The sequence below is a fragment of the Caretta caretta genome, chromosome 21 (genome assembly GCF_965140235.1).
Source record: "Caretta caretta isolate rCarCar2 chromosome 21, rCarCar1.hap1, whole genome shotgun sequence".
NCBI classification, from domain to species: domain Eukaryota; kingdom Metazoa; phylum Chordata; order Testudines; family Cheloniidae; genus Caretta; species Caretta caretta.
The window spans coordinates 12,896,801-12,905,788 of record NC_134226.1 but is presented as its reverse complement, the minus strand read 5'-3'; the positions used below and the strand labels follow the sequence as shown (position 1 = coordinate 12,905,788).

The following is an 8,988-nucleotide window of genomic DNA, read 5'->3' as shown; positions in this document are numbered from 1 at the left end:
ACACTGTGAGGCAGGTAAATAATACTTATTACCCCCATTTGACAGAGGGGAAGATGAGGGTCACCATGTCCAGAAGTAGCCAGTTGTCTTTGGGTGCCTCTGTTTTTTGAGGTGCCCAACCTGAGACCTTGGGCCTCATTTTCAGAGATGCTAAGTACCTAAAATCCCCATTGACTTCTTCTGAATGTAGGGCTTTGGCACCCGAAATCAGGGGCCAGTCCTAAAACTTGTTGCCTAAATGAGTAGCCCAAAACCTCACAGCCAGTGGGGAGGCGGGGGGGAACTGGTATAATGGCAGAAGGCCTTGGCTTAACAATACTCTGTGGTAGGGGTCCTAGGAGGTAGTAAAAAGAGACAAGAGCAAATCTGAAACAGAAAGAGGGTCAACTTAAATGCGGTAAAAGGGAAGCTGATCTCAGTAGCAGATCCCCTTGGTGGGCATTGCAGCAGTTCTTCACAAGTAAATATAGATCTGAAGTGAGAGACGCGAGGGGTGCCATTTGCTATAGGGCAAAGGGGGCAGGTGCCCCCAACCATGTTTTTCCCCCCCAGTGTCATAGGTCAATATGCTCCCTTTTTTGCTCCTCCTCCCCCTGACTTTGCAGGATATAATAAAATCACATATAACGTTAACACAACTTTGCCCCTCCCTATCTCTTCCTCTCCAAATTTTCCTGAAATTATGCCCCTGAAAGGCACAAGTCTTCACAGAAGGGGCATAGGTGGTGTGATTTTTTTTTTAAACAATTGACTTATGGGTATGTGGCTGACAGCAGAAAAATCTTCCCTTGCTTCTTGTTTTTTGAATCCTCTTTCCTTTCTGTGACAGCCCACTAGCAGTGAGCATCTCCCCTTAAGTGGTTGCTATAAAAGCAGATCCTAATCTTCTTGTCTCGTAAATGGGCTCAACTTCTCCCCTGGGAAGGGGAAGACCATGAAGTTTTGGAGGGGACAGTGAGATTTTGGTGGATCCAATCCCAGTTAAATTTTAGCCTAACCCATTCAGAAATAAAGGCCTTGGCTACACTGCCACTTTACAGCACTGAAACTTTCTCACACAGGGGTGTGAAAAAACACACCCTTGAGCGATGCATGTTTCAGTGCTGTAAAGTGGCAGAGTAGACAGCGCACTAGCACTGGGAGCTACACCCCTCATGGTGGTTTTTTTGTGTTTTTTAACAAGTTTTCTCCTAGTGCTGGAGCCATGACTACACAGTGGCAATGCTTTAACGTTGGTAGTGAAGACGTACTCAGCCAGTGAGTCAGCTCCTTGCAGGCCAGTTTCTGTCTTCCTATTGCCAACACCTTCCCCGCAGGGCCCAGCACCTCCTTAGGGACAACTCCTCAAAGCCTGTGCCAAAAGATGATGTATGCAGGCATGGCTACTGTTCTGTTGTGCTTCGACAACACCCCCATCCCTTCTCTGGCTTTGACTAACATGGCTTCAGCCAATGTGGGGTGACACACCCGAACCACATTCGGGGGCAGGTTCGCATTTGACTTCATTAACAAAAGAAACATGAAACACTAATTGCAAGTGGTAAATGTTTATTTTTCAAATCTTGCATAAACGAGCTCAAAGAAAATGGGGTTAGAAACTTTTCTCTATACTTTAAACCTGAACTTTTTAATCATAGAAACAACCATAAAGCACCCCAGCATAGAACAAAGAACACCACTTATGATCCAAGTAGACATTCAAATAATCTTATGACACAATCTGTAATTCTTCTATTCTGCCATCTTTGTTACCTCGTGGATTCTCCCATGTAGATTCAAGCTAATGCTCTGTTACCACAGGAAGGAATGCCACACACAGGCAATAATTTCAAATATTACACTTCTTGACTCAAGAGCTACTTTTAGAAATTAGCATTGATCTGTACCATGTTGGCGGGTTTAGGTAATAGACCCTGCATGATGAAAAGCACCATCTCAAACCGACAGCTTCGCGTCATGAACACATTTGTTACCACAACAGCTGCAACATACTACAGCATTCTTTCTGCTGCTTTAGTGTGATCATAGCTTTAAACATCAAAGTAGCTGCTACGCAGAATATATCGCCACATAACCAGAGACTGAAGCTTCCTGGATATGTAACTAATTAAGAAGTTCAAATTAACATTCATAGCCAACATTTTCCAAGCTGGGTGCCAAAGACAGGCCCCCAACTTCATATCTAGGCATCTAAATAAAAGTGGCCTGATTTTCAGATGTGCTGAGCACCTGCAAATCCCCCCAAAAAGCCAATGGAAGTAGAAGTTACTCAACACCTTTAACAAGTAGGTCACTTTTCTTTCCATGTGTATATATAGGTAGGCAACAACGTGTGTGTTTGTGCACTGGCATCCAGATCTCTTGACAAATGATTGATAAGGAAGTCTATACGCTGTGTATTACTGCCTTCACCATTCATTTTTCAGGAGTGGTATAAGGTGTGGTGGAAGGTGACTGGCTACAAGTAATACAATTTACAGAATTTGCTTTTTAACTAAATATAGGCCCAATCCAGTAAATATTTATACAAGTGAGTAACTTTACTCGTGTGCCTAGTCCCCTAAATTCAATAAGTCCTAGGTGAGTAAAATTACTAAAATGCTTACATGTTTGCAGGATCAGGCTCATTAATGTGCATCCCAAAGGAATGTTGTGAATAATCAAAATGGTCATAGAGGTTCCATTTGATCTGTCCAACCGCATCACGTGAGGTCAGTGACCAACACATCAGTACAGTCTAAGCTAAGGGATCGCTTCGTTATATACATCCCACTGGAAATGTAGTGAGAAATAATGCAAAACTTCATGAAACTTTCTAAGCAAGAACAAAATAAAGTGTGCTGTCCCCTCTCTGACGTCTCTTGGTTCTCCCATGTGTAGGCCCTGTGAAAACATACATGCCAAGGTATTAAACAACAGGCTGGGAATGCAACTGTGAGAATTATCACACCTTCTGCCTGTAACCAGAAAACATCAGGGGCCTAATCCTGCAACCTCGTGGCTTCAGTAGGAGCCAATCTCAGGAGGGAGGACTGCCAAGCTGGGCCTCAAGGTGTTTTTAAGAAAAATGGCAAATTCCTCTCCCTCCTGCTGCTGGGATGTGTCCATGGATGTGACACCGTATTTACAGAGCGCTGTTCAATGAACGCACGTGCTGCTTCACAAGCATGACCAGGAACATACGGTCTCCGCTCAAAGGAGTTTGCGGTTTAATTCAGACAATACTTGCATACAGAGCACAAAGGCCTGTCCCCCCTTCTCTCTCTCTACCTGCTCAACATTCTCCTCTTGCTCAGCATGCTGCCTAAACTCTCTGACAATCCTGCGATCAACAGCATCCCCAATACGAGCCAGCTGAAGGGCCAGCTTCTGGCACAGTTCCTCTTGGCTGCTGCTCCTAGAGGGAAGAGCTGGCTGAGGAAGAAGGGTAAGGTGACCTGGAAGGGGGGTGAGCACAGGTTAAACAATAGAATTGTGAAGGCAGTTGGCTCATGTTGCCTGCATGGAACATAATCCTGTCAGAGGCACCTGCAAAGGTATAATTAACAGGCATCAACAGTGCTACATTTGCCCCTCGGGGCCAGGAACATTTCCCAGTCCCAAGGAATAAACCCTCCTCTGTGTGAGACAAGGCCACTCCACCCCCCCATGCCCCTCCTCGCTGAGTTCCTTCTAGGGAAATTCCCCAATAATCACTCCCTAATCTTTGGATACCAGGGACATCCCCCACATCACTCCACCCTTGGGGTACCAGGGACATCCCCCCGTCACTCCACCCTTGGGGCACCAGGGACAACCCTCCCCGTGACTCCCCCTTGGGGTACCAGGCACATTCCCCCCGCCCCCATATTCCCCATATTGGACTACCAAGGACAACCCTCCCCCCACATCACTCCCCCTTGGGGCACCAGGGACATCCCCCTCCCCATCATTCCCCATATTGGACTACCAAGGACAACCGCCCCCCCCCCCCCATCACTCCCCCTTGGGGCACCAGGGATATCCCCCACGTCACTTCCCATTGGGTCACCAGGGCCATGCCCCCTGTCACTCCCCCCGCCCCACCAGAGAGCCCGGCCACCGCCCTCTTCTTTCTCGGATCTGATTGGCTATCGGTGTCAATCCAGTGAGCCAATCACGTTGAGGAGGGGGCGTGGTTTGGGGGCGGTGACGCTGGACGCCGGACTGGAGCGGCCCGCGGTGGAGAGGAGGTGAGAGAGCGAGGGGGGTGGGGAGCTCTGTCCCCCCACTCTGAGGAGAGGTCCCTGGGGGGCTGCGGCTGCGGCTGCCCCCCAATTCTGAGGGGAGTATCTGGGGGAGCTAGGACTGCCCCCCCACACACACTGTGAGGGGAGTCTCTGGGGGTGCTAGGGGCTGCCCCCCCACTCTGACGGGAGTATCTGGGGGTGCTAGGAGCTGCCCCCCACTCTGGGGAGTAGTCACTGTAGGAGCTAGGACTGCCCCCCACACACACTGTGAGGGGGGGTCTCTGGGGGTGCTAGGGGCTGCCCCCCCACTCTGAGGGGAGTATCTGGGGGTGCTAGGAGCTGCCCCCCCACTCTGACGGGAGTATCTGGGGGTGCTAGGAGCTGCCCCCCACTCTGGGGAGTAGTCACTGTAGGAGCTAGGACTGCCCCCCACACACACTGTGAGGGGGGGTCTCTGGGGGTGCTAGGGGCTGGGGCTGCCCCCCCCCACTCTGACAAGAGTATCTGGGGATACTAGGGGCTGCTCCCCACTATAATAGGAGTATTTGGCAGTGCTAGGGGCTGCTCCCTACTCTGGGGAGCAGTCTCTGTAGGAGTAAGGAGCTAGGACTGCCCCCCCCCACACACACTCTGATGGGAGTATCTGGGGGTGCTAGGGGCTGCCCCCCACTCTAATAGGAGTATCTGGGGGTGCTAGGGGCTGCCCCCCACTCTATTAGGAGTATCTGGCAGTGCTAGGGGCTGCCCCCCACTCTGGGGAGTAGTCTCTGTAGGAACTAGGAGCTAGGACTGTCCCCCCACACACACACACTTTGAGGGGGGTCTCTGGGGGTGCTAGGGGCTGCGGCTGCCTCCTCACTATGAAGGCTTGGGGGTGTCAAATTGTGTATCATTTACTCTTTTGCAAGGGGTGCAAAATGGTACTGAATCACGATTCTGTACTTGCACTGGTGTTGTTTTATTCTCACTTGGCAGAGATGTAAATAACTACACAAGGTGCAAAGCAGTCAATTATTTAGTGTTTAAATTTGGATTTACTGTCTATGCACAGAGTTGCAGTGGTTTAACTGGAGGTGTGATTTTTAAACCTATTGAGGGCAGGTTTACGTGCAGTTTCTGTACCAGGGATGAAGTGAGCTGTTGCCCACGAAAGCTTATGCTCAAATAAATTTGTTAGTCTCTAAGGTGCCACAAGTCCTCCTGTTCTTTTTACTTCAATTAGGGATGTTATCCTTACAATAGTAATAATTATTCAGTGCAACCTAGTGTGGATGCAGTTTTATCAGTATAAAGGCACTTCAAACAAGTATAGCTTATTTCACGGTTATTTTGCATTAAATCAGTCAGGTCTGTTTCAATAGATCTTAAATCAGTTAGGAACAGGTTTAAACTGACCTGAAATAAAATGTGCTTAAACAAAAATAAGAATCCATGCAGAGGTGTGCGCTAGCTTTGCTAAACTGATGTAGATTTATGGATAGATAACTCCTTGTTTTGTGTATTAAAATTATCTTTGGAAAATATGTTTTCATTTTCTTCCAACCCTGCCCCTGCTAATAGTTCTGAAATATTTTTGCGTGGGTTGAGGTATACAATACTGTTATATTTATATGTGGGAAATCATAGCATAGATATTTCTAAGGCCTCTTACCTTGTGAGGTGTTCTGTACAGGCGGGTGTCTGCACCTGTGTGGAGCCCCATTGACTTCATTGGCTCCAAGAGGTTACAGGGATTTGTCCATGTGGGACTCAAAAGGGCCCAAATCCCTGTCTGCTACAAGTTCAGTCATGTTCAGAAACTGATTTTAGCAGACACAGTTGTGTTGGACAGTGTGGTTGGTATATAACTGTGGATTTTTATTTTTTTAATCCATTGAAACCGGTCTCTGAGGAGGGGAGCAAGGGATACCGGTCTCAAACTGTTTAAATGTATACCTAATCCACCATGTTAGTAGGAACCACTTTAAAAGTAATTCTCAAAATGGCTAAATGTGTAGTGTAGATGGAGTCGAAGAGAATGGAGATAACTCTTTACTTTGTTTTGCACTCCAAAGACTGTGGTCCTAACTTCATACCCTTTTACTGGTTTATGCATTGTGCTACCCCCCACTACCTGGCCTGCATGTATGTGTAGGGAAAAGGATTGAGAAGCAGTTTTATTTCATCTGATCTGTTTGTAAATGAATTCTTACCTGGCTTTCTTGCCATATCTGCTGTCTCTTCTCTTTGACGTGATCAGTCTTGCCTTGCTGGTAAGCATCTGAGAAAAGGGCTTCACTGCCAACAGCTTTTATGTCTGTTGTCACTTTGTGATTGATACAACATAACATTTTTGTTGGTTAGATGCAGTCTGCCATAGCTCATCAAAAACAACAACTGTATGTTTCTTTTATTGGGGTGGTGGTTTATATTCTACTAGCATAGACAGTTTGGGGGCATGCTAGGACTTGTTTATCATTTGACCTCTCCTTGAGCCACCCAGAAGTGTCTGTCACATTTTTATTAGTACTTCCTTACTACTGCCCCTTTTTACACACTGGCCTTATATCAGTGGGTGGGATTTTTCCAAAGGGTGTTAGGGATACAGATGCCCAATACCAATTTAAAGTGGGAGTTGAACACAGTTAAAAATTCCACTCCGTGAGCCTGAAGACCCTTGTACAGAAAAAAATTAACAAATAAAAGTTTAAATACTACTTTGCATTTCACAGTAAATTTCATGCCAGGATCTTACAGTGCTCTGTGAAAATTAACTAAGCCTCAGCACCACTGTTGCACAAACTGTAAACATCATAATGTAACTGTAGTGTCAGAGTCTAAGTAGGTGGCAGTATTTTATTATTTGCGTTACACTGATGACTAGAGGCCTCAACCAAGGTTAGGGTCCCATTGTGCGAGGTGCTGCACATACACGTAATAAGAGTATGATAGTTTGCGGGGTTATGTTAGTATACCCAGTCTGATTTTTGTGAATGTCAGTCTCCATTTGGAGTCCCCTTGATCGCATGCTGCACTATATACTGCTAATGCTAGGTTGCATCATCCCTCTTGTGCTGGGGGGAGGCACCAATATCTAGGTGTTTGAGGGTGAATAACAGGGACATCAAGAACCACCCAGAAATTGAATAGCTTTCCTCTAGCAATGGAGGTTACTGTCAAAGACTCATGACTAGGGCCCGACCAAATTCACAGCCATGAAGAACGCATCACAGATCGTGAAATCTGGTCTTTTGTGTGCTTTTACCTATACTATACAGATTTCACTGGGGAAACCAGTGTTTCGCAAACTGGGAGTTGCAGGCAGGTCGCAAGGTTATTTTAGGGGGGTCGCGGTATTGCCACCCTTACTTCTGCGCTGCCTTCACAGCTGGGTGGCCGGAGAGTGGCAGCTGCTTACTGAGGGCCCAGCTCTGCAGGCAGCCGCGCAGAAGTAAGGGTGGCGATACTGTATCCTGCCATCCTTACTTCTGCGCTGCTGCTGGCGGTCGCTCTGCCTTCAGACTGGGCTCCTGGCCAGCAGCCGCCATGCTCCAGCTGCCCGGCATAGAAGTAAGGGTAGTACCACAGCACCCCCTACAATAACCTTGTGACCCCCCCCACCCCACAACTCCTTTTTAGGTCAGGACCCCTCAGATTACAACACTGTGAAATTTCAGATTTAAATAGCTGAAATTATGAAATTTAAATTTAAAAATTCCTATGACTGTGAAATTGACCGAAATGGACTGTGAATTTATTGGGCCCTACTCATGATTCTTATCCGCTGTAATGGCTATCTGTGCCAACAGCGTGGGGGGTGGACAGAATGGAAAAGGCTGAAGGAGACATGGTGTTAAAAACTGCTTTTAAAAAGGCACTCACTCTTTCGCAAACTGGGAGACTCGCCAAGAGGAGAAGACTGAGCAAGAGGAGTGGGGTACTGGACAGTCCTGACTCTCTGAAGAAAGCTGACCAAAACCCAAAGGGCTCTCAGATGGATGAGGAAATGGAGGGAGGGTCTTGCATTCAGATGTTTGTTGTTGGTCCCCCCCACCCCCCTACCAGATCTGTAATTCTTGTGCTTGACTGAGTAAAGTATGTCCAATTACGAAATTCCTTTAAAAAGCCTGTGTGTTCCTTGCTTTAACTGTCATAGTCCCCAAAGAGTTAAACTGTAAACCAGAATACACACGAGTGGAGCTGTGGGCAGGGTGTGTTTAAGCTACTGGACAGACCTTGGGGAGGGGGTCTACACTGGCCTCGGAGTCTAGGCCTGTGGGGCCCCACATCCTGAAAGGGATGCTACACAAGGGTTCAGCACCCTGGGATTATAGGGGCCAGATTTAGCTGCAGTGTCTAGATGCTGATCAGACCCAGTAGGCCTGGAAATATGTGGGATCCAAAGATTGGATGCAATACAGCAAGCCTGGTATCTGACCACAATGAGGGAACTCAGCCAGTGCCGTAACATATAGGGGGTTGGACTAGATGACCTCCTTAGGTCCCTTCCAACCCTGATATTCTATGATAGCATCCCCATCCTGAAGATCTTAGAGTCTAAATAGACAACACAGGTGGGTGAGGCTCTGTGGCCTGCAGTGTGCAGGAGGTCAGACTAGATGATCATGCTGGTCCCTTCTGACCTTAAAGGGTAGGAGAAAGAGAGATTAAGTAACTTGCTCAAGCATGCACAAATGGTCTGTGGCAGAGCCAGGAACAAGATCTAGATCTCGTGTCCCATTTCAGTGCCTTAACCATGAGACCATCTTTCCTCAGTGTGTTGCACTGTTGAGTAAGTCAG

The 8,988-nt window shown here is 47.4% G+C and overlaps 1 protein-coding gene across 4 annotated transcripts in view; it reads left to right on the top strand.

The window, feature by feature from the left end:
- Positions 1-4,148: 4,148 nt before the first annotated feature.
- Positions 4,149-8,988, top strand: part of KCTD20 (potassium channel tetramerization domain containing 20) — a 43,378-nt gene continuing 38,538 nt past the window's right edge. For 2 of the 4 annotated variants that reach the window (XM_075122046.1, XM_048826451.2), the window contains exon 1: positions 4,149-4,211. The gene's annotated coding sequence lies outside the window, so the exon portion shown is untranslated. The remainder of the gene's footprint in view (positions 4,212-8,988) is intronic. The other 2 variants (XM_048826457.2, XM_075122047.1) reach the window with 2 other exon arrangements.